Below are 25,982 nucleotides of genomic sequence, written 5' to 3' on the forward strand. Positions count from 1 at the left end.
ACGCAGCCAATTTTACAGGTGGAATCACCATGCTTTTACTCACGTATAAATGTGAGTACACCTGGCTTATACTCACATCCTTATGCATTTAAGGATGACATACCTTTTGCCTTTTGCTTGAAACATTATATTTATTTTTAGTCCCTCTGAATGCTAGCACTTTTCAATCACTCGTCATTAGAGAAAAAAAACCCCACCTTTTCTATTTTCCTCTACCAATTTGGCAAGTTATCAACTATTACAGCATGACTTTGATTAGCTGGGTAAGTGGGCTGATGAACGGCAAATGACATTCAATTCAATTAAGTGTGAGGTGTTGAATTTTGGGAAGACAAATCAGGTAGGACTTTCACAGTGTACCACAGTGCCCTGGGGAGTGTTGTAGAAAAAGGAACTAGTAATGCAATACTTAGTTCCCTGAAAATGCAGTCACAAGAAGACAGGGTAGTGAAGAAGGCATTTGGCATGTTGGTCTTCATCAGTCAGGCGGGTGAGTATGGGTGTTAAGATATTATTTGAATTGACAGTTGTACGACATTGGTGAGGTTGCACTTTAAGTATTGTGTAAAGGTTTAGTTAGCTTGTCTTAGGAAATACGCCATTTGGAATGAGTGCCAAAGAAGAGTTACTAGAATTATGCCAGGGAATGAAGACAGAGTAATTGGGAGAGATTGGGACAGCTAGGATGTCATTTTTTGGAAGGTCGGAGACCAAAGGGTGACCTTTTAGAGATGCATAAAATAGAGGTTTATAGATTAGATGAATGTATACAGTCTTTTTCTCAAGGAGAGGGAATCAAAAACAAGTAAATTTAAGGTAAGAGGAAATAATTAAAAGGAACCTGAGGGGCAACTGTTTTTACAGCGGGTGGTGTGTATTGAAGAGCTACTGGAGGAAGCAGTTGAGAGAGGTACAATAGCAATATTTAAAATACATTTGAACAGGTACATGTATAAGAAAGGTTTAGAGGGGTATGCTGCAAATTGGATTAGCGTAAATGGGGCATATTTGTCTACATGAATGGGTCTAAGGGCCGGTTGCCATGCTCTAACTCTATGACATACAATAAATATTTAACAAGAGCATTGCTGCAAGATTTGCTTGAAATTGAAGCTCCTTAACCTTGAGCCATCAGAAGTGGGTTGAATTGGAAAAACCTTCCATGCTTTTGTGAAGTAAAGGTTATAAAATTTGTAAATGAAAGTACTATGCTAACAGGCTATGGATGATTGTATATAACACATTTCAGGTTAGTACCTCTCATTCATTATATTGTGTGGCTAATATTTGTTATATTTAGCTCTATGGGCATTGTCCTTTGGGAGAGTAACATCAAGCAATCATGTCATTAATTGTCATGTTTCACACTGCATAACGTAAAAGTAATGAATTCAATCTGGATTACTGAGCCTTTCTCTTCAATATATACAGATGCTCCATTTACTTCCCACTGTGGGAAATTATTTTATTTAGACCTGAGTTTGCTAATCATATCTCACAGGTATTCAAGAGGGCCCATGAAGATGTTGTCCTTCATAACAGCTTGGCAAATACAATGCCTTAAATGTTGTGTTCTTTTTTATTTTCTTCTCTTTGACTTACTGTGACCTAATTTCTGCTGCTGCATACCAATAATTTTTAGATTCTGCACCTATAGAGTTACAACTCATTAAGTTTTGTTCAGTTTAGAGAACAGCGCAAAAACAGGCCCTTCGGCCCACCGGGTCTGTGGCGACTAGCAATCTAACACTATCCTACACCCAGACTAGGGGCAATTTACAATTTTACTGAATTTACCATATTTAGTTTTAGTTTTAAAGATACAGTGCGGAAACAGGCCCTTTGGCCCACCAAGCTTGCGTCAACCAGCGATCCCTGCGCACTAGTGTTATCCTACACTTACTAGGGACAATTTACATTTATACCATGCCAATTTACCTACAAATCTGTACATCTTTTGAGTGCGGAAGGAATCCGGAACACCGCGGAAAACCCACGCAGATCACGGGGAGAACGTACACATTCCGTTCAGATAGCACCCATGGTCTGCATCAAACCTGGGTCTCTGGCACTGTTCAGCAGCAACTCTACCACTGTACCACCATGTCGCCCTGTGGGTGACAGTCGTTTTTGAAGCAAAGGTGAATTTTGTGCTGGATCCACCAGTGTTCATTAATCTTAATGCACACTGGCATTAAGTAAATCTGCATCATAGCTCTCATCAATTCTCTTCTCAATTGTTCATCTCGCAATATTCCACCTCCCAACCCACAGACCTCTACTCGGACTGGATCTGATCCAAAAGGTGTTTGGGAAACTATTCAACCTGTCATCTCCACTCCATCGAGCTGCAGTATGTAAACTGTACTATATGTATATTCAGAATAATTAACGCTCGCTAAAATGTATGAGAGAATAGATCTTATATTAAAAATCCCCAAGGCAAAATGTTTCCTACCAACCTGCACATACTGCAAAACACTTCTTGCCGATGATTAAAGTCCATAACAACACTCCACAGAGGGTGAACCTCTTCCATTATTTAGCCAGGCATCTTAAGTGAAGATGGACATCAATGATGAAATTTGCCGGTGCCTTTGATGTCTCGGCAGCTCTCTGAGGAGAAGTGTTTAAAGATCACCTCTAAATCCCCACACAAAATTCATGATATACCAGGAACCTGCAACTGCTATCCCGTTACAGAGCCTCTTTGTAAGATAACAGGTAATGTCTTTGACGTGGGAATGACTAGTCTGTGAGAAGTCAATCTGGGATGACCCTGAGGACCACGTGTCTCTTGAGGAACACACCAAAGCCCACCAAAAACAGGGCAAAGAGTACGTTATCTCCTATGCCATCATCACTTGGATTTCCTGCCCAGTTGCAACAGAGTTGTGGATTTCATGTTGGCCTCTTCATCCAAACCTGAATACTCAGAACTCGAGTGGCAGTAATCCACAATTTAATAGGATGAAGTAGTTTCTCTGGAAATATGCTAACATTTTCTCAGTCTGAAGAAGGGCCCCAACCAGAAATGTGTCCAATCTATGTTCTCCAGAGATGCTGCCTGTTGTTACTTTATCATTTTGAGTTTTTTGGTAATATTTTCAGGAGTTTGCCAACAATCTATTTTGCATCTTAGTTTTATCCCCCATTTCTAATTGTTTCCAGGATTTCTGCACTGACAGCTATTCCATGTTGGATTAGGCACCTACACGCAATGCAAGTTCTGAATGTGTGCATTGTGTAAATGTACTGTGAAGAGGATCCCTGATTATTAATAAATGAACCATTACCTACTGTTATACTCCAGACACATTCTTACATCAGCATCATGGGCGGAGTTTGATGACTTTGTGCTCCCTAATTAATTTCATTTATTTAAATACGCATTAAGAAATCCTCTCCCCTACACCACACTGATTGTTTACAGAAGGGAAGAGAAAAATCCAATGTTGTAAATGAAAAACATAATGCTTGAGATATTGATGGTCTATGTGAAGCTTTCTACTCGTTGGATGCAGGCCATAAAAATTCAGTGAAATACCAACTGCTAATGCTATGTTTTATCAATTGTTGAGCTCTTATCTGCAGATTAGGGATACTGTCAGTTTATAACTCTCTCCTTTGTTATTGCAAGTCCTTGAGCACAATTTTCCCCTTCCCTTCACATAAAAAATATGAATCTCTTTGTTGTAATTTTCCCAGTTTTGCATTTCTTCCATTTTGTGTTGTGTGTTGCAATGTCCAAACTTCAGTTTTTAATTAATGGGGTCTGTAACATTTTAGTTCCATTGGCCGTAAAATAAAATGGGTCGAAGAGATGTACCTTCTGTTTCCTCTTCACATGAGAGCTGAAGGAATGCGCAGAGATCAGATTCTTTTGAAAACTTTGTTGCACTAAGCAACCACGTCAGTGCTTTACACATTGGAATGAGTGATTTTAACAAGTGGCACGCCAAGGTCCTACAGACTAACCATCAAACGAGTACGAAATAATAACTTTGCAAATGGCAGATTCCTCCAGTTGATCTTTCACTATATTTTATCGTGAGTTTAATACTGAAAAAATAATAAATTCACTTAAAAATTGAGCTGTTCCTTTGTTTAAGAAGATATTAACTTTCTTCACAGTGGTTAACTGCTCACATATACAACGGTTAAATACACTATCCATCGTCTTAATGTTGTGAGTGCACAACAGCATCTTTAAGTAGAGATTATAAACTTACTTTTCATTGCTGGGACGACAGATGGCACAATGGGCTAAGTGTTCGGATGGCAACCGGAAGGTAGCTGGTTCGAATCCCGCTTGGAGTGCATACTGTCGTTGTGTCCTTGGGCAAGACACTTCACCCACCTTTGCCTGTGTGTGTCCTTGGGCAAGACACTTCACCCACCTTTGCCTGTGTGTGTGGATGTAATTATGTGAAGCACTTTGGGGTCAATGCAAGTTGACTAAAAATGTGCTATATAAATAAAGAAATTTAATTTAATTTAATTTGCATACTTTTAGCCTGGAAGATGAGCGTGCCACATCGGGGAAGGAACACTCAGTGGATCAGGCAGGAGAAACAAGGGTGGCCAGTAGGGACTGCTTTTGAAAGACCAGAACACTAAAGTAATTGCACTGCAATGAACTAGAATATGAAAGTCTGAAGAGGAGTCCCAACCCAAGACGTCACCTATCCATGTTCCCCAAAGATGCAGCCTGACTCACTGAATTACTCCAGCACTTTGCTTCTCTTCTTTTGTAAACCAGCATCTGCAAATCTTTGTTCCTATACTCTAGAATATGAAGTGAATGTCATGAGAAGGGCAGCACAGTGGCACAGCTGGTAGAGCTGCTGTCTCACAGCGTGAGAGGTCCAAGTTCGATCCTGACCACAGGTGCTGTGTGTGGAATTTGCACATTCTCCCTGTGATTGCGTAGATTTTCTCCAGGTGATTGTGGGTTTGTAGGTTAATTGGCCTCTGTAAATTGCCCCTAGTGCAGGGAGTGGATGAGAAAGTGGATTAACATAGAACTAGTATGAATGGGTGATCGATGGTCAGTGTGAACTCGATGGGCCGAAGGAACCGTTTCCTTATTGCATCTCTAAACATGATGTTATGTTCATAAGGCCATAAGTAATAGGAGCAGAATTAGGCCATTTGGCCCATCAAGTCTGCTCCGCCAATTAATCTACCTCTCTCTCAACCCCATTCTCCTGCCTTCTCCCCCATAACCCCTGACACCCGTACTGATCAAGAATCTATCTATCTCTACTTTAAAAATATTAATTGACGGCCTCCACAGCCATCTGTGGCAAAGAATTCCACAGATTCACTACCCTCAGTTGTACAAGGTGCTGGTGAGGCTGCAGTTGGAATATTGTGTTCAGCTTTGGTCACCCTGCTATGGGACAGATGTTACCCTGGAAAGAGTGCTGAGGAGTTTTACAAGGATGTTGCCAGAGGGAGAGGTTGGACAGGGACTATGTTTCTTGGAGCGTAGGAAGATGTGAGGTAATCTCAGAGATGTAAAAGATCATGAGGGGGAATAGATAGGGCAGATACAGTCTTTTATCCAAAGTATGGAATCAAGAACCAGATAGCATTGGTTTAAGGTAAGAGGGGAAGGTTTAATAGGAATCGAAGGGGCAACGTTTTCACATATAGTGTGGGGGCTATATGGCATGAGCCGCCGGAGGAGGTAGTTGAGACAGAAACTATAACAACATTTAAAATACATTTTTGACAGGTACATGGATAGGAAAGGTTGAGAACGATATGGGCCAAAGGCAGGCACGCGGGACCAGTGTGGATGGGAAACCATGGGCAAGCTGGATCGAAGGGTCTGTTTCCGTGCTGTATGACTATGAGAAACGGGGTTCATCCAAAATGTATTTGATGAAGGAAAAGCTTTGTGGAGAAGGTGGGCAATAAACTAAGGCAGAACAACAAAGTTTAAATGCATTTACATTCTTAGGTCAGACTAAAGTTCTGCAGAGAGCTTACTTTTGGTGCAGATTGCAATTAGTTTTGCGAAGCAAATTATTTTGCTCAAATTTCCAGTTGAACTCAATTGGATTTCTCCAACTAAATCTGAACACTATAATTTGTTTACAATAATTTATTGCATTAATATGTTCTTTAATATATTGCAGTGCTAAGCTGTATCTGTTCTATTAATGCTGCTGAAATAGATTTATCATCATAATAATCATTGGCAATTAATCTTGTCTGATACCAGCCAGTAATCCAATTTTTAAGCAAAACTACAAATTACTTTAAAAAAAAATGATATAAGATCATTTAGTAAAATTCCAATAACCTGTACACTCAGGATCTGGGTGGTGCGAGGAAGGCAAACTTTCCAGACTATTGGATGTTACTTCCATTAATATTTCAACACTTATTTCAATGACTTTCAAATTTTCAATTTTTGTCAATGTTATGTTCATGGTGGAAAGAGAGCTTGGTAACTGGGATCCCAGTGAGCGGGAAGGGTGCACTGGAATCAGCATCCGATCAGCCAGATGCTGAACCGTTGGGATTTCCGAATAGTCAGATAATGGTTATCAGTGTTTTGCTGTACTAGTTATATTGGTGCACAATACTGAGTTTCTAAGTAAATCAAGATCTATGCTGCTTACTGATGGCTTTACACTAACACAATCTTAATCTGAAAGGGTTCTCCGGAGATTTACAGATGCATAGAGTTAGTGGCAACCCACATGGCAGTATGGACATACTGTTGGCATGGTAGTCTTCTTGTGTGATGTTTCTTAACTGGAGAAACTTGATTTGGCTTTGCCAATTTGGGGTGAATTGCACTGGAAATACAGTGAGAATAAACTCCAGATCATAGAAACATAGAAAATAGGTGCAGGAGTATGCCATTTGGCCCTTCAAGCCATGTTTCAAGTTGGGAGCCTTCTTCAGAGTGATTGGAGTAGGGGGGGGGAGAAACTGGAAAAGAGAGGTGAGGGCAGGATAAAGCCTGTCAAATTTTGTTGATATGGGCGAGGGGGAAGATGGGTGGACTAACTGAGGATAAAGGTAAAAAAGAAACCAACGTGTAAAACATTAAAGGTACACAAAATTGCTGGGGAAACTCAGCGGGTGCAGCAGCATCTATGGAGCGAAGGAAATAGGCGACGTTTCGGGCCGAAACCCTTCTTCAGACTTTTCAACATTAAGTGCTGGAGGAAATCAGTGGGTCAGGCAGCAATTCCAGAAGGAATGGTTAGGTGACATTTTGGATCAAGACCCTTTAGACTGATTGCAGATGCTGGAAAGAAAGCGGAAAAGTGCGAGGGAACAAAGCCTGGCAAGTGAAAGGGAATACAAGTGAGGCAGGTGGTGGGGTTGGCAGATGTTTAGATGAAGGCTAGAGATGAAAAGCAGACGAAAGGGTGTCAGAAAAGGAGAGAAGAGGAGGTGTACAATTGAATGCCTGGGGGGTATATGGGTGGAAGAGGACAACTGGAAAGGGTTATTCAGACTGAAAGAAGGTGAAGTGTGGTGTTCCGCGGATCAAAACTGGGACCATTATGATTCAGTAATTCTGCAGCTTTCAATGTTTTCTGTCAGCTGTGTTCTCAGATTTGGTACGGCTCTCAAAATCTTTCTTTATGTCTTCTGCGTGTTGTCGCAGTTGCATGTTCGATAAGTTGGAATTCCTTCATTGTACTTTAAAGTGCAGTATGTCATTGTCTCCATTGCATAATTCCGAGCTCCATTTCAGTGGAAATAAATCCCAGTGCTTTGTTAGCATTTTTCAATGCTTTGCAGAATTTCATCATTTTTTCTAATGAATCGATCGCCAGTACTCCAACCTCGTTTGCTTTTCCGTCCATTTAAAAAAAATTATACATTCGATTTGTTCCTGTGTTACTGACCAATTTGTATCACCGCATCTGGTAAAGCTCTTTGTAACCTCCCAGGTGGTGAATGTTCCAATGTCACATTCTTCCTTGGGGTTTAATTATTCTCCCAGTTTGGTATCATCAGCAAATTTTGATACACCACTACCTAAGCTTCAGTCCAAGACATTCATGTGAATCATGAGTGATCATGCTCCCAATTCTGGCCCAAGAGGAACAGCACATTTTTACCTCCTTTAAGTCTGAATAACGCGCTTTCCATTTGAAGGAAGGATTGCGGGAAGCAGAGGTCAGTGGTGATTGATGGCTCAGGAAATGTATGACATTTTGCAGTATCAGCCTGACAGATCAGGAAGGTGGCGGGGTGCATTCATTGACTTTAAGGAGCTCAGCTGCACCAGTGAGGCAGTTAATTTTGTGATCCCGGGACGTGGAGGGGATTCATTATGCAGTGATTGAATTCTGCTGGCTACTCAGCCTCTCCTCCTTGAAAGTGTGCATGTATAGTGCAGGCAGGATTGGGCTTGACTGGATTTATAGCCGAGGGCAGAGGAAATGTATTTGTTTGGAAGCAGTCAGACCTTGGGTATTTTTTTAAAGTGTGCACCACCAGACTCGGGGAAGAGCCTCTTCTCAGGCTTCTGAGCAGTCTTTGCATTAGCTAGGGTACTGTCCGATTCACTTCAACCTCTTTGCGGACATTGGATATGTCTATGGAACTGATGCGCTATATTGCTGAGAACAAAATTCTGCACTCTGTATCTTCAATCTGGTCTACTTGAGTTTGACTTGATTTATCTATTATCTACCGGTAATTATCTGATGAGAGTGGATAGCATACAAAACAACGTTTTTCTCTGTGCCTCAGTACATGTGACAATAAGAAACCTAAACCATCCTAACATTTTGTATGTTGCACTTAATTTGGAATGCATCCTTGGGAAGAAGTCCTTTAAATTATGTATTGCTCGTAAAAGTGGTTTGGCTTCAGTGTGCAATTAGATACAGATTGTATTAGATGAAAGTAATGAATGAATTGTCCTTTGGGATGTGGCTGTAATTAGTACATCGAGCAGCGAGTTCTTCAGGCAGACTTCTCCACTTCATCTGTGTAAGGTGCCATTGATTTTGGAACTGCTGTTTGTAAGCCAATTCTTCTTTTAAATACATCTGTATTCTTTGGCCCAACTCATCCATACTGACCAAGCTGTCCCATCTAAGGAATTTCCATTTGCCCTATATCTCTCTAAACCTTTTCTGCCTGTGTAGCTGTCCAAATGTCTATTAAATGTTATTAATGTAGCTTCCTCAACTACGTTCTCTGGTAGCTCTTTCCAAATACCCGCCAGTCTCTGGAGAAAGTTGCCCTTCAGGTTTATATTAAATCATTCCCCTTTCTCCTTAAACATGTGCCCCCTTGTTCTTGATTCCTCTCCAAATAATGCATTCACCATATCTATTCCTCGCATGATTTTATGCACCTCTGTAATATCACAGGAATAAAGTCCTAGCTTGCCCACCTCTCCCTATCACTCAGGCTCTCGAGTCTGAGCAACATCCTCATAAATCTTCTCTGGACTCTTTTCACGTTATTCACCCTTTCTTAAAATAGGGTGACCAAAACTGAACACAATACTCCAAATGTGGCCTCACCATCGTGTTATGCAACTGTAACATATCCCAGCTTCTCTACTCAATTCCTTGACTATTGAAGGCCAAGCCATCGTCACCCTCTCTGCCTGCGACTCCACTTTTCGAGAGTCATGAACTTGTACTCCTCTATCCCACTGCCCTACAACAACAGCAGGGCGCTACCATTCACAGAACGTCCTGCTCTGGTTCGACGTCCCAAAATCCCACACCTCACACTTATCAGAATTAAATTCCATTTGCCATTCTTTGGCCCACTTGCTCAGCTGCTGTCTACGATACCATCTATTTTAGTGTCATCTGCAAATTTACTAATCATGTCTTGCACATTCTCAGCCAAATCATTGATATATCTGATTATCAGCAATAGGCCCAGCGTTGATCTCGGAGGCACACCATGGATGCATTTTACCCTGTGTAAATTGCAGCATAATATAATTTCCTGTGAGATGCCTTTAAAAGACACATATTGCAGTTGAAAACTTTCTCAACAGCAGTTTAAATGTGGTTGTTAATAATTTGTCTTTCTCTTTGCAGATTTCATCCAGATTTTGCTGTTTCTTCTGAAATCCTTCGTATTGAAGTTAAAAGGTAGAATTTATTTTGTAGATATTGTCATTATTTTCTGCAACAGGATGAAAGCTTTTTTTTAATTTTACTGATGTTTTGCTGATTATGAAGTAAATGATCAGCTGGTTGAGGAATCTGTGCCTGGGAGTTGAATTTTCATTTGTGCAAACTGCTCATCTATCTTTCCTTCATTGATCTGAAACTATACCCAAGCTTCTGTTTTTGAAAGGTGGCTAGTTTCTCAATAGTAGTACTGTATTGCTGATTTTATAATTTTGAACAAAAGTGTTTTTCATTTGTAAAAGTGTAAGTATTTTTATTTCATGTATGCCCAAAAAATAAGTTATGATATTGTGGAATCTGGGATGCTGTGTTACTTTGGAGAATAATACTATATATTCAAAGAAACTTAACCATAACATTTTAGCTTTTAACTACATTGTGGAAAGGATTGGAAGGTCATTAGTGATAGGAGCAGAATTAGGCCATTCAGCCCATCAAGTCTACACCTCCATTCAATCATGGCTGATCTATCTCTCCCTCCTAACCCCATTCTCCTACCTTCTCCTCATAACCTCTGACACCCGTACAAATCAAGAATCTATCCATTTCTGCCTTAAATATATCCACTGACTTTGCCCCCACAGTCTACTGTGGCAAAGAATTACACAGATTCACCACCCTCTAAAGAAATTCCTCCTCATCTTGCTAAAGTAATGTCCTTTAATTAAGAGCCTATGACCTTTAGTCCTAGACTCTCCTACTAGTGGAAACATCCTCTCCGGGATGGAGGGGCACTCCAGCACTCACGGTGAACGAGGAGTGGCGACGGCTGCCGGCTGCCTGGTGGGGAGGCTGCCGTGCCTGGTGGGGAGGCTGCTGCCGCGGGCCGAGCCCAGCGACTAGGCCTGGGCTGGAGCCTAGCCTGGAGCTGGAGTGAGAGCCGAGCCCGGGGCTTGGGATGGGGCCGTGACCAATAAAGAAGCCACTGGTGGAACCAAGGACGAGCCTTGGTCCACGGTCAGGGACGGTGAAGTTGGAACCTGCACTGGAGCCCAGGCGGCGGCCGATCTGACGGCTGGAGGCTGCCGCTGGAACCAAGGACTAGCCTGGGTCTACATACAGGGCCGGGTCGAGCCCTGGTACTGCTCTACGACCTGGGTAGGTCCTGGGGCAGGGAATGGGAGTGAGGGGAGAAGGATGAGGGAAATGAGGAGGAGGATGGGGTAGGGAGTGGGGTGGTAGAAGGAGATGGGGGGGGGGGGGGTGGGGGGGGGGGAAGGAGGGAGATGGGGGGGGGTGGAGGGGGGAGATGCACCCTCCCTATCTACCCTCTCTACCACCCCTTCCTCTCTATCCCCCTTCCTCTCTACCCCCTCCCTCTCTACCCCCCCCCCCTCCCTCTACCCCCCCCCTCCCTCTACACCCCCCCCTCCCTCTCTATCCCCTCCCTCCCTCTCTATCCCCTCCCTCCCTCTCTACCCCCTCTTTCTCCCTCTCTACCCCCCCTTCCCTCTCCCTCTACCCCTCTCCCTCTCTACCCCTATCCCCCTCACTCTCTCCCCCCTCCCTGCCCCCTCCCTCTCTGCCCCCTCCCTCTCTGCCCCCTCCCTCTCTGCCCCCTCCCTCTCTGCCCCCTCCCTCTCTGCCCCCTCCCTCTCTGCCCCCTCCCTCTCTGCCCCCCTCCCTCTCTGCCCCCTCCCTCTCTGCCCCCTCCCTCTCTGCCCCCTCCCTCTCTGCCCTCTGCCTCCTCCCTCTCTGCCCCCTCACTCCCTACCCATTCCCTCTCTGCCCCCTCCCTCTCTGCCCCCTCTCTCTCTGCCCCCTCTCTCTCTGCCCCCCTCTCTCTCTGCCCCTCCCCCTCTCTGTGCCCCCCTCCCTCTGTGCCCCCCCCTCCCTCTCTGCCCCCCCCTCCCTCTCTGCCCCCCCCTCCCTCTCTGCCCCCCCCCCTCTCTGCCCCACTCCCTCTCTGCCCCAACTCCCTCTCTGCCCCCTCTCTCTCTGCCCCTCCCCCTCTCTGTCCCCCCTCCCTCTCTGCCTCCCTCCCTCTGTGCCCCCCTCCCTCTCTGCCCCCCCTCCCTCTCTGCCCTCCCCCTCCCTCTTTGCCAAAGAAGGTAGTTGAGGCCAGTTCATTGGCTATATTTAAGAGGGAGTTAGATGTGGCCCTTGCTAAAGGTATCAGGGGGTATGGAGAGAAGGCAGGTACTGAGTTGGATGATCAGCCATGATCATATTGAATGGCGGTGCAGTCTCAAAGGGCCAAATGGCCTACTCCTGCACCTATTTTCTATGTTTCTATGTTTACCTCCCCCCATCTCTACCACCCCTCCCTCTCTACCACCCCTTCCCCCTCTACGGATTGAAGAGGGAGGTTGAAGAGGAGGAGGAGGGAGTGCTGGGGGAAGAGGAGAAATGAGCCGCTCCTGCGCAGTTGGGTGCTATGCATGAGTGGTGCAATATTGCATTGGGGCAATGAGTCAGTGGTGGAATCTTGCATTGGGGGAGTAGACCCAACGGGTCTGCACTTGGTCTAGTGGACTCTAAAATCTTACCAACCACCGAAGTCAGACTAACTGGCCTATAGTTCCTACTATTCTGCATTGCGCCCTTCTTGTGCAACGGGGTAATATTGGCAATTTTCCAATCATCTGGAACCACTCCTGACTCACTGGATCACTGTAATAATTTGGAGTATAACACTTATAGTGTGCATGAACCTTATTTATTCATTAATAATAATAATAATAATAATAATAAACTTTATTACAGACTCGAGGTCCAGACAAGGGGCAACATTACATCAAAAAAAAAATGCATTGCATATTAAATATCATAAACTACATATAAAATCTTAGTATATCACTTATAAAAGCATCATAAATTATATATATTTAAAAATAACCACAATACATAAGTTAAAAATCCAGATTAAAAGAATGATCAATGTCCTACAACGAGACAACTATACCAGTGTCTCCACAGCTGGGATTCGTAGCGTGTAGTGCTAACCCTTATGTTTGACAAGGCCACAATAATTACATTTTTAGAGTCATTTATCCTGCAAAAGAATTTATATATGTGATGTCTTAGGATAGTTTCTAAAGTACTGACTCCTGCAGCCACAAACATATTACTGGCACTACACCATCTAGGTTTCTTTAGCAGTGTTCTCATGGCATCGTTATATGCCACCTTTAGTCTCTGCAAACTTGTCTTTCCATAGTTCGACCACAGGTGCGCAGTGTAGAGTGGTGTGCAGTATGCTCTAAATAGCGACATCTTCACCACATCTGCACACGCACCAAATTTACGCAAGAGAATATTCGCCTGTACATACAGCATGCGTCGTTGCCTATAAATATCCTCATCATCTGTCATTTGTTCTGTAAAAATATACCCTAGATATTTTACCTTATTACAGAGACTAAGATTATTGTCAGACAATTTAAAATCAGGAAATTTTAGACATTTATCCTCTTTGGTTCTACAGATCATAACAGCACTCTTACTAGCATTATATTTAATGTCATGTTCCACACCATACACAGAACATATAGTAAGGAGCTGCTGGAGACCAGCGCTAGATGGACTAAAGACCACAAGATCATCTGCATACATAATATGGTTCACTAAAATATTAACAATCACGCACCCTGTGTTACAGGCTTTCAATTGTTTAGACAGATCATCAATATATAGATTAAAAAGGACTGGGGACAAAATTCCCCCTTGTCTAACACCATTGCTCACCCCAAATGGGGTTGAGACCCTATTGCCCCATTTTATTTGCATAGTCTGGTGGGCATACCAGTAGGCCAGAATTCTAACAATGTATTTAGGCACCCCTCTTTGACTCATTTTACCAAACAGCTTTCTGTGATTAACACGTCAAAGGCTTTGGAAACATCAATAAAGCACATAAGGATTGAAGAGTTTTTGCCTCTATATTTGTTTACAATCTCCTTTAGGTCATACTGCATAAGTTAGTGCCATCTTTACTTGTTGCTGTCCTCGAAGATGGAAGTGAATCACCTTGAACTGATGCGGTCGATATGTTAAACAGTCACGGTGTTCACCTACAATCGGTCTGTTTACAAATTAACACAGCAAACCAATCAAACAACCACATACCCGCATGAAGCGATCGAGTTGGATTTTTTATTTTTTAAAGGCGTCTACTGATGGCAAAGTGAGGAGTGCATTTCAAACGCAATTACACTATGTTGGGTTAATTGCCAAGTGTATAGTGGAGGGAGACAAACAGAAAGGAGCTCTGGAGAGCAGAGATGCTGGGAACACTAGCCTGGTCAGGCAATATCCGTGGAGAGAGAAGGAGAGTTACTGTTTCAGATTGAGAACATTTTTCATGTCTGATTTTCAGCACCTGCAGTTTTGTATATCTTTTCAATCTCTGGATAGCAGTTGGCCAGATGATGTGCCAAAATAAATGCACAGCTGGGAAAGGGAGAAATGGAATTGCACAAGTTAAACTCTGGGTGAAATTGAATATGTTTTGTGTTGCTCTGTTTTAAGATTACCCACAGAAGACAAAAGATTGGTTCTATGCCAATGCACTATGTGTCTCAATCTATATAAATCCTTGGAAGATTAGAAGCGCTTGGAAATCTCTGGGATGGATTCTGACAGTAAATCCACACATGACCTTCATTTTCCTTAATTATTGGAAAGTAGATTAAACAGAATTTAATCTGAAAAGGAGTATTATCTTTGGGAAATATTAATTGTCCTCTAAACGTGCAAATGTCTAATAGTTACCACCGGCTTAAGTGAGACAATTGATTGCTCTCACATGTCTCTGCTTTTCTGGGTAGTTATCTCAATTATTTTGGCTCTTAAGCTGTGGAAAGGGATTCCTATTGTGCAATCCTTATGTGAGAAACACATGGTCTGGCACAAGCAGGGTCCATCGGTCATTAATTCTTTGTTTTATTTTACAATATGCAGCTACTGCTTCTGTGGTAAACAAAACGAGAGCAGTTTCGCCGCAGTTCACAGCCTGCTGCTCAACTTGATCAGCAACATAGTGGGCGGTTAAAAAGTGCTGTAAATGTTTAACCGTTGAAACATTAATAAATAGATCGCAACACAATGCCAGCTGAGTATCTGGACAGCAAATGGAAGTAATGTCGTTCTCTCATGCGTGCCTGTGCATGCATTCATTAAGCTGAAGGATGTCAGCAAATTATTTTTTCACTTCCATCATCCCAGAACTAGATCAAGTACATTGCACCAACAAAAAAAATCAGCATAAGGTTCACATCTATATTGCTATAGAGTCTCCAGTGGAGCCCCATAACCAGAAAATCCAGCCCATAAACTGAAAATGTACACCAGTTCAGTGAAGAGGGATCATAACTGTTTGTGAGCTGCATTAAGAAAAGCCTAGCATTTTATTTGTTTCTATTCTGCTTTTTCCTTAATATTGTATTCCCCTTCAGGGCTCTCACTTAACTTTTTTTCCCTGTTGCCAGCCGGGCAACCTCGGCAGCTTTTTAGGTTGCCAGTGGGAAATATGGGCAATGAAGCATTCACATATTATTTCTGCTTCAAATAAAGTCGCAAACTAAACATATTCACCAATCAAGACATGATATATACCACAATGACATGCAGTAAAATTGTAATACAGCATCTCAACTCTTTTTACACGTTGCAAAAATGTTGTTGGATTATTCAGCATATGATCAACCTCAGTGAGATCAAGTGCAGGCTTGGCGATCGCTTCGCACAACACTTCTGCTCAGTTCGCAATAGCCAACCTGATCTCCCGGTGGCTCAGCACTTCAACTCCCCCTCCCATTCCGAATCTGACCTTTCTGTCCTGGGCCTCCTCCATGGCCAGAGTGAGGCCCACCGTAAATTGGAGAAACAGCAACTCATATTTCGTTGGCCATAAAGTTGCGGCCTAAAATTGCCAGAGACCCGGAATTGATCCTGAATATTGGTGCTGTCTGTATGGTTTTGTTTTCACGTTTATAACATTGTTTACAGAATACTATGTTTACATATTCTGTTGTGCTGCTGCAAGTAAAGATTTCATTGTTCTAACTGGGACGTGAGAGAATAACACACTCTTGACTCTTGACTTACGTTGCTAATGTGTGGGATAGAACTGGTGTACGGGTGATCAGTGGCCGAAGGGCCTGTTTACACGCTGTTTCTTTAAATTAAACTAAAAACACTAAAACCAGAGTAAATCTAAAGAAGGGTCCCTACCCAAAAGGTCACCCAATTTTTTTCTATCCAGAGATGCTGGCTTCTCCATGGAGTTCCCCCACACAATTAAAGCATGGAATAGTCTTCACCCTACCATAGTTACCCAACCAGACGCAACTAAATTTAAGGTGGCGCTTTTTTCCCCAAGAACCCTTTTTTTGCTTAAGTCCAAGTCAAGAGTCAAGAGAGTTTTATTGTCACGTGTCCCAGGCAATGAAATTCTTGCTTGCTGCAGCACAACAGAATATGTAAACATAATACAGAACAGGAGATAAAAGTTCAGTGTGTCTATATACCATAGACCATATATATACTCAATAAATAAACAGATAAAATGCAATAGGCTGGTATTTTGGGGAGTTTGGTGGTGGTGGGTCCATCAGTTTAAATTCCATTTGGAATATTTTTGGAGGGCCAGGAAACCAAGAAGCAAGAGTTACTCCAGGGAATTACTCCAGCTCCAGGCAGTGATTCTACATTGGATTTCAGCGGTCGCGGTGAGGACAGCAATGGCGGCCAGATCTCCCACAATGCAAAGGGAGGGAGAAAGTGGCCGACGCCAACCAGTTGCCGTGGCAGTGCGCGTGTGCAGGGCGGCACATGCGCACAACCACGGCCGATGATGTGCTGGCCGTAGTTGTGCGCATGTGCAGGGGGAGGATGTGCAGGCCGTGGCAGTGCGCATGTGTAAGGCGGCCTGCTGTGCTAAGCGGAGACCCGAGAGCCAAGCGGGGACCCGAGAGCCGGACACGGATGGCGGGCGGAGACCGAGAGGAACAGAGAGAGAGAGAGAGAGGGGGCCCGCTCAGAATTAAATGATAGGCCGGGCAAAATGGCATGGCTTTTAGGTTGCCTGGCGGGACTGTAGATTGCCATTGGCACCCGGGCAACCGCTAATTTCGAGCCCTGCCCTTTTCTCCTCCTATTCACTCTCTTCATAATGAAATTAATTTCTGTAAACGCTCTATCATTCTTCATTTTGGCATTTATAGGTTAGGCAACCTCAGGGATGTATTGCCTTATCCCAAATTCTATGCTCATCCAAAGCCCATATGTCTTGCTTTTGTCATTGGGCACTGTAAACATGCAAAGAGCGATAATTTTAACCAAACTCAATTATCTACCTCGGTAAGCTCACTAACATCTCAACAGGAATCCTTCTGACATTAGCAAGCTCAGTGCTCCTCAAATGACCTGGAAACAGGCCATTCAGCTCTCTAACCAATGATCACCCTTCTGCATTGATCTCAATTTCCAGTTCTTGGTCCATGCGGTTTAAGTACTCGTCCAAAGAGGTAAAGGCTATCGGCGACTCTCCTTCCAGAACTCTCAGGTAGCATAGTTACATAGAAACATAGAAAATAGGTGCAGGAGTAGGCCATTCAGCCTTTCAATATTCAATATGATCATGGCTGATCATCCCAAGTCAGTACCCCGTTCCTACTTTTCCCCATATCCCTTTATTTCTTTAGCCCTAAGAGCTAAATCTAACACTTCATTGAAAACAAAACTAGATCAGCTTGAACCCTACTCCCAGTATGAAAATTGTCCCCCTCTAAATCTGATCCCTTTATATCTCTCCTCTTGTTTTATTAACCTCTGAGAAGGAGAAAGGTTTCCTGTAGTCTACCCTTTCTATACCTCATAATACTTCAATTAAGTCTGCTCAACCACCTCCACTTCAGGAAAAACAGACCTGGCCTCTCTCCCTTCTCTCCTCATAACTGAAATGCTCATCTCAGGTAATGTCCTAGTGAATTTCCAGAGCCATCACTCTCTTATGTCCACAGAAGTTTGAAGAGGTTCACCATGAAGCTTAGTGCTCAATTGAACATCTACAGGTGTATGGTGGAGAGCATAATGGTTGCATCATGGCCTGGTTCAGTTACTTGAACGTCCAAATACAAAGGGGGCCGCAGGAAACAGTGGACGGTGCCAGGCCCACCATAGATATTGAACTACCTATCATTTAAGGGATTTACTGTAAGCACTACCTCAAGAAGCAGCTAATATCATCAAAGATGCATGTCATTCTGACCAGATTTTCATCTTACTGCTACCAGAAACCAGAGTGGTCATCTATGCTTGGAGCAACGACATGGACAAGGTCCACTATGAATATTTCTCCTCGTTTTTTACTGCAAGGAAAGACATGGAATCTGGAGAACTTAAGAAAGTTAATGGAGATGTCTTGAGAACAGTCCGTATTACATTTGAGGCAATATTTGTTGAGAAAGAAGCAGAGTTAGTGTTTCAGATTGAGAATGTTTTTTATTTTTCCCAAGGTTAGGGGAATTGGGAACGGGAGGGCATAAGTTTATGGTGAAAGGGGAAACATTTAAAAGGAACCCTGGGGCAATTTTTTCACACAAGGTGGTTGGTATATTGAGTGAGTGGCAAGAAGAAGTAGGTGAGGCAGGTAGAAAACAACAGTTAGAGGAATATGGGCATAGTACAGGCAAATGGGACTAGCTTAGGTGGGGTGTCTATGTCGGCATGGACGGGTTAAGTCGAAGAGCCGGTTTCCGTGCTGTATGATTCAGTGACTAACTGATAATTTATTTATTATTCTTGCACATTGTACATTTATTTTTCTGTATTGAGCATTAATGTGCCTGCAAAACTGCAGCAAGTAAGACATTTCCTTGTTCCAGTCTGCTGCATAGTTCAATTAAACACTCTTGACACTTGATTTGACATCCTTCCTGCGGTGTAGTGACCAGAATTGCACACGGTACTGTAGCTGAGCACAGATCAGTGGTATATAAAGTAGGAGCATAACTTCCTTGTTTTTGGACTCAATGCCTTGAAGGCCTGTATCCAATATGCTGCCTTAACCACAATGTTTAACTGTCCTGCCACCTTCTAGGATCTTTGAGCTTGCACACGAAAGACCCTCTGTTCCTCAATACTTCCTTGGACCTTACAATCATGGTGTAATCCTAGGTTAAAAGTACCAACAAGTAAATCATTTCACATTTGTCTGGATTAAACTCCTCCTACCATTTTTCAGTCTATTTCACCAACACATCCACTCTCTCTGCAGCCTAAGATTACCCTCTACACTGTCAACAGCAACACAAATCTTAGCGTGATCTGTGAACTTACTGATCTTGATCTCTCTGTGGTGTTCACTGCCTTCACCATCTGAACACAAAGGTCTTTTCAACTATCAGTATGAGAAATGTACTTAAATCCCTTGAGCCAAGTCAAATTTAGTCTCCGGTCACAGAAATGGAAAAGTTACAATGCAACCCTTTGCCATCCAGGACACAAATCAAATTATTGTTCCTTGGTAAGGAACACATATGATTTGAAGATCTGAGGAGAATGAAATCTTTTTTTAGGCTGAGATAAACTCACTTAAAATTGAACAGATATTAAAAGTTTGTTAATGTCCAGAGATAATTTTATTTATCAAAGATCTCCATTGCTAACATTCTATAATTTCCATTTAAAACATTTTCTTGCATTTTATGATAAGGATTTTGGACAGCGATGACAAATACATCATTGTGTAATTATATTAGCACAGTAACATATTACTGCAGCAAAAATTGCTGATGTGATCCGTGCCTGATATTTAGCGGTATTCTCTGCCAACTGTTACATGCTAATGATTTATCAAAGTAATACCCGATATGCATTTGTATTAGGAATTATGTTAAAGAGTATTACTTGATTTATGAACGAATATTGAATCATCTTTTTTCCAGTATTTATGTTAATTTTTGCCATTTAACGAAAAGACTGCTGTGAATTCCAACTATGCTATTAGATTTTTACACACTATAACTGTAACCTGGCCTCTTTGTGATATTTAATGCCTATCTGAAATTGGTATCTTTCCTTAAATAAGACATTCTCTAAATCTGCAATTCTAATTCAGAACTGTGGCCTATTGGATAATTCTAATCCACAGACAACTATAAATTGTACAATGCGCAAGGTTGTACATATCTGTGGAAGGAGTGCATCACCTCAATCTTCACCCACCTTTTTGTTTATCAAGTGCTCCTTCTCTGGAAGAATTTGCAGTTTCCTCTTTCACGGTGGCTCAGAGAACCAGATTGGACAGAGTCATCTTTAATCTCAAAGGACTCCCAAAGACGAAAATAAATAGCCATGCAGAAATTTGTAGCATGCTACCAAGTATGCTGATGAACCATTTCTTAAAACGTATTTGAAGATTAACTTATGGACCAAACTATTCTATTTCAGAATAGAAACATATTTCAGGACGCAGCATAAAATGCTGCAGAAAAAAAACTCTTTTTAGTTTTGTTGGTACTGCAATGTGTATCATTTACATGAACTGTTATATTAGGTTACAACTGAGCTGAGTAAGTCAGAATAAGAATATCGTAACTTGGTCTGGTTATGTGCTTGATTTAAATGCATAGCAAAACCCAATGCAGCAAATTCTTGGTTAAAGGTCCTGATTTAACAAGGTTTGATAGACTAATTGACCACAGATTTGAGATTTCATGACTGAAACATTGATTTAGTTAGGAATCTGAACAGACATATGTCAGCTGTTAAGACAGATGTATGGTATTAACAGTTTTAAACCAATGGGTGTGTGCCAATACTGAGAGCAATGCTTAAAGTTTAGGGAAGTCTGAATGCTGAAATACTCTAAAGTGAGTGGCGTGTCAATGATTTACACAACATAGTACAGTACAGCACAGGAACAGACCCTTCAAACATAATGCCAAGTTAAACTAATCTCCTTTGCCTGCATATCCCTCCATTCCCTGCTTATCCATGTGCCCATCTAAAAGCCTCTTAAATACCACGGCCGTATATCTGCCTCCACCACCACACCGAGCAGAGTGTTCTACGTACCAACTTACCGTACCTCCTTTGAACTTTGTCCCTCTCACAATAAAGGCCTCTACTCCTTGAAATTTGCATCCTGGGGCAAAAGGTTCTGGCTTCTACCCTTTCTAAAGTTATAAAGTCCTACGATGTGGAAGAGGTCCCTTCGGCCCATTCTGCTGAAGCCAACCAACATGTCCCATCAAGACTGGTGCCATCTGCCTGCATTTGTCCCATATTCCTCTAAACCTGTCATAGAGTGATACAGTGTGGAAACAGACCCTTCGGCCCAACTTGCCCACACCGGCCAACAATGTCCCAGCTACAGTACACTGGTCCCACTTGCCTACGCTTGGTCCATATCCCTCCAAACCTATCCTATCCATGTATCTGTCTAACTGTTTCTTAAACTATTGGAATAGTCCGAGCCTCAACTACCTCCTCTGGCAGCTTGTTCCATACATCCACCACCCTTTGTGTGAAAAAGTTGCCCCTCGGATTCCTATTAAATCTTTTCCCCTTCACCTTGAACCTATGTCCTCTGGTCCTCGATTCCCCTACACTGGGCAAGAGACTCTGGTCATCCTATTCATGTATCTGCCCAAATGTGTTTTAAATGTGATAGTACCTGCCAACTACTTCCTCTGGCAGCTGTTCCATATATCTACCACTATCAAGTTGCTCATTAGCTTCCTTTTAAATCTTCTCCACCTTAAATCCATGTTCTCTGGTTGTCAATTTCCCCTACTCTGAGTAAAGGACTCTGTGCACTTATCCTATCTATTCTTCCCATCTTATACATCTCTATAAGATCTTCCCTCGTCCTCTAAGGAATAAAGTCCCAGCCTGCTCAACCGCTCCCTTAAACTCAGGCCCTCGAGTCCTGGCAATATCCTCGTAAATCTTCTCTTGCCAGCTTCGCAACATCTTATTTATAACAGGATGACCAATACTGAACGCTGTACTCTAAAGTGGCTTCACCAATATCTTGTACAACTGTAGCACAACCCAAGTATGTCTAACCACTCCTTATAGTTAATACTCTCTAATCCAGGCAGCATTCTGGTAAACCTCTTTCAGCACTGTTTTTTCTTGAAGAGTAAAGTGGATTCCATAGTACAAGAACTGACTGAAATAGGGGGTCTATCATAACATTTCTGCTCATGGAATTTGAAGGGTGAAGTGATCATACATAGGGACATTATGGGGACAGACGTTAGAAGCTGTGGAGGGAAGATCTCCAAAGGTCAGCCTGGGAAATGATGATCTAATATTCTAGGGGGAAATGACAGTTCAAAGGGAGGTGTGAGATGGAGAAATGGTGTTCAACCTTGGTAAGGTAGAATTTGGCTAGAGTCATTAATTAATAGCACAACTCTTGTCATATGTTGGTGGGCAATGTTGGTGTTTCTCCTTGGAGAGTGGCATGTTAGATTCAGTGTAGGAGGAAAATCTTTGATGGTCCATGTCAGGATGACAGTCTAAGTTGACAATAGATAATAGGTGCAGGAGTAGGCCATTCGGCCCTTCGAGCCAGCACCGCCATTCAATGTGATCATGGCTGATCATCCCCAATCAGTACCCCGTTCCTGCCTTCTCCCCATATCCCCTGACTCCGCTATTTTTAAGAGCCCTATCTAGCTCTCTCTTGAAAGCATCCAGAGAACCTGCCTCCACCGCCCTCTGAGGCAGAGAATTCCACAGACTCACCACTCTCTGTGAAAAAAAGTGTTTCCTCGTCTCCGCTCTAAATGGTTTAATCCTTATTCTTAAACTGTGGCCCCTGGTTCTGGACTCCGCCAACATCGGGAACATGTTTCCTGCCTCTAGCATGTCCAAGCCCTTAACAATCTTATATGTCTCAATGAGATACCCTCTCATCCTTCTGAACTCCAGAGTGTACAAATATTGAGAAAAATATTTTTTGTCAGTCTTACTAGCTTTCTGCAGGTAGACCTCTGCATATGATGGGTATACTAAAGTAACAGTTAGCATGTTTGTAAAGGTTTGGAGGAATGGGTCTGATGAAAGCACTGGGAATCAGCATCTGCTTTATTGTCCATTTTGTGCATGACAACTCAGAGGTACAACAGCATAATTGCATTTTTTTCCCACCAAAAATTTGAATTCAGAGGATTTAATTTTGGTATAGCTGCCCGTAAGGTAAACTTATTTGAAGCTAATATGGACTGACTGTGATGGCAACTTGATTTCTGGAATAAATGGGCATGTGCTCATATGTTGAATACACGGAGAGCTGCTGGTGGATCTCTATGGGACAGGTAGGCGAAGTGTGTTCAGGTGAAGGGCAAGACCCATAATGTTGACTGTCCATTTCCTTCTACAGATGTTGCCTGACCCACTGAGATCTTCCAGCAGCTCTCTCTTTTTTCAGATTCCAGCCTTGACAGTCTCGTGTGCCTCCTTGTAGTACTTACATTTGGCATTGGATATTTTGGTCTATTTTAAAAAGTTCAGGTGGATTACAAATGTCTCAAAAAACATTTCCAGCTGGGCTGGAAATGAGGGCAGTAATGAGCTCTGCCCTCTTAATACTGGAGAGGCTTTTGATATGTCAAATACATCTACAATTAGACATTCATTAAGAAAGGTTTACAGATGACCTGCATGCAAAACACTGAGCCCTTAACCTCAAACTAATGAAAATTGTGTAATGAGAAGGGAGCAATTTTATTCAATACTTAAAATAATTAAATAGTTGGTTCACCGTTGCCAAAACTGGGTCTGATAAAAGAGCTGGAAATTAACATTTGTGCTGTTCCCATGTTGTGCATAACAACATAATTAAAGATTTAGAGGCATTTTCTAATTACAAACAGCCATTTTGGACAGGTGGAGCGAAGGACAGACTACTTTTCATGGCAGAAAATAACAAATTTAACTGATCTGCTGCCAGCTTGAATAAATAAGGGAAAATGCCATTTATTCCTTCAATGGACATTCATAAAACTAAGCTTAGCTAATTGTTTTTGGTCTCATTTATACCTAGAGTGATAATCACTACTCGGCTAATAGTAAATTAGTATTTGAATGGCATGGCTTAACTTATTTGTCACCAACTAGTGCTGTCTTATTGTTAAGGTTTGCTGCATGATGACAGTTCTTTGAGATGTGTACATAGGATATTAAGCAGGATGGCCAAAGGTCTAGTCAAAGAGAAAAGTAAGGAAGATGCACAAATAAAGACAGAGAAATGTCCTGGAGGTTAGATATATGGCAACTGAAACCTCAACAATCGATCATGCAGAGAAATAATTCAAAGATAAGCAAGAGGCCATAATTCAAGGAGTGTCAAGGAGGATTATTAGATTGAAGAGGATTACAGAAATGAGGAATCATGGAAGGATTTGGTTCAAGTTCAAGTTTATTGTCATGTGTCCCTGATAGGACAATGAAACTCTTGCTTTGCTTCAGCACACAGAACATAATAGGCATTGACTACAAAACACATGAATAAATAAACTGATAAAGTGCAAAAAGACAGATAATGGGTTATTAATGTTCAGAGTTTTGTCCGAGCCAGGTTTAATAACCTGATGGCTGTGGGGAAGTAGCTATTCCTGAACCTGGTCGTTGCAGTCTTCAGGCTCCTGTACCTTCTACCTGAAGGTAGCAGGGAGATGAGTGTGTGGCCAGGATGGTGTGGGTCTTTGATGATACTGCCAGCCTTTTTGACGCAGCGACTTCGATACATCCCCTCAATGGAAGGAAGGTCAGAGCCGATGATGGACTGGGCAGTGTTTACTACTTTTTGTAGTCTCTTCCTCTCCAGGGCACTCAAGTTGCCGAACCAAGCCACGATGCAACCGGTCAGCATGCTCTCTACTGTGCACCTGTAGAAGTTAGAGAGAGTCCTCCTTGACAAACCGACTCTCCGTAAGCTTCTCAGGAAGTAGAGGCGCTGATGTGCTTTCTTGATAATTGCATCAGTGTTCTTGGACCAGGAAAGATCTTCAGAAATGTGCACGCCCAGGAATTTGAAGCTCTTGACCCTTTCAACCATTGACCCGTTGATATAAATGGGACTGTGGGTCCCCATCCTACTCCTTCCAAAGTCCACAATCAGTTCCTTGGTTTTGCTGGTGTTGAGGGCCAGGTTATTGTGCTGGCACCATATGAACAGTTGCTCAATCTCTCTTCTATACTCGGACTCATCCCCATCAGTGATACGTCCCACGACAGTGGTGTCGTCATCGAACTTGATGATGGAGTTCGCACTATGACCGGCTACGCAGTCATGAGTATAGAGGGAGTACAGCAGGGGGCTGAGCACGCAGCCTTGAGGTGCTCCCGTGTTGATTGTTATCGAGTCAAGTTCAAGTTCAAGTTCAAGTGAGTTTATTGTCATGTGTCCCTGCATAGGACAATGAAATTCTTACTTTGCTTAAGCACACAGAAAATAGTAGGCATTTACTACAAAACAGATAAATGTGTCCATATACCATGATATAAATATATACACACATGAATAAATAAACTGATAAAGTGCAAATAACAGAAAGTGGTTATTAATAATCAGAGTTTTGTCCGAGCCAGGTTTAATAGCCTGATGGCTGTGGGGAAGTAGCTATTCCTGAACCTGGTTGTTGCAGTCTTCAGGCTCCTGTACCTTCTACCTGAAGGTAGCAGGGAGATGAGTGTGTGGCCCGGATGGTGTGGGTCTTTGATGATACTGCCAGCCTTTTTGAGACTGCGATAAATCCCCTCGATGGAAGGAAGGTCAGAGCCGATGATGGACTGGGCAGTGTTTACTACTTTTTGTAGTCTTTTCCTCTCCAGGGCGCTCAAATTGCCGAACCAAGCCACGATGCA

The 25,982-nt window shown here is 42.5% G+C and overlaps 1 protein-coding gene across 3 annotated transcripts in view; it reads left to right on the plus strand.

The window, feature by feature from the left end:
- Window positions 1–25,982, plus strand: part of cyria (CYFIP related Rac1 interactor A) — a 169,269-nt gene that overhangs the window by 85,488 nt on the left and 57,799 nt on the right. For all 3 annotated transcript variants that reach the window (XM_033021567.1, XM_033021565.1, XM_033021566.1), the window contains exon 2: window positions 10,059–10,112. The gene's annotated coding sequence lies outside the window, so the exon portion shown is untranslated. The remainder of the gene's footprint in view (window positions 1–10,058; window positions 10,113–25,982) is intronic.

This window comes from Amblyraja radiata, chromosome 5 (genome assembly GCF_010909765.2).
Source record: "Amblyraja radiata isolate CabotCenter1 chromosome 5, sAmbRad1.1.pri, whole genome shotgun sequence".
In the NCBI taxonomy this organism is placed as follows: domain Eukaryota; kingdom Metazoa; phylum Chordata; class Chondrichthyes; order Rajiformes; family Rajidae; genus Amblyraja; species Amblyraja radiata.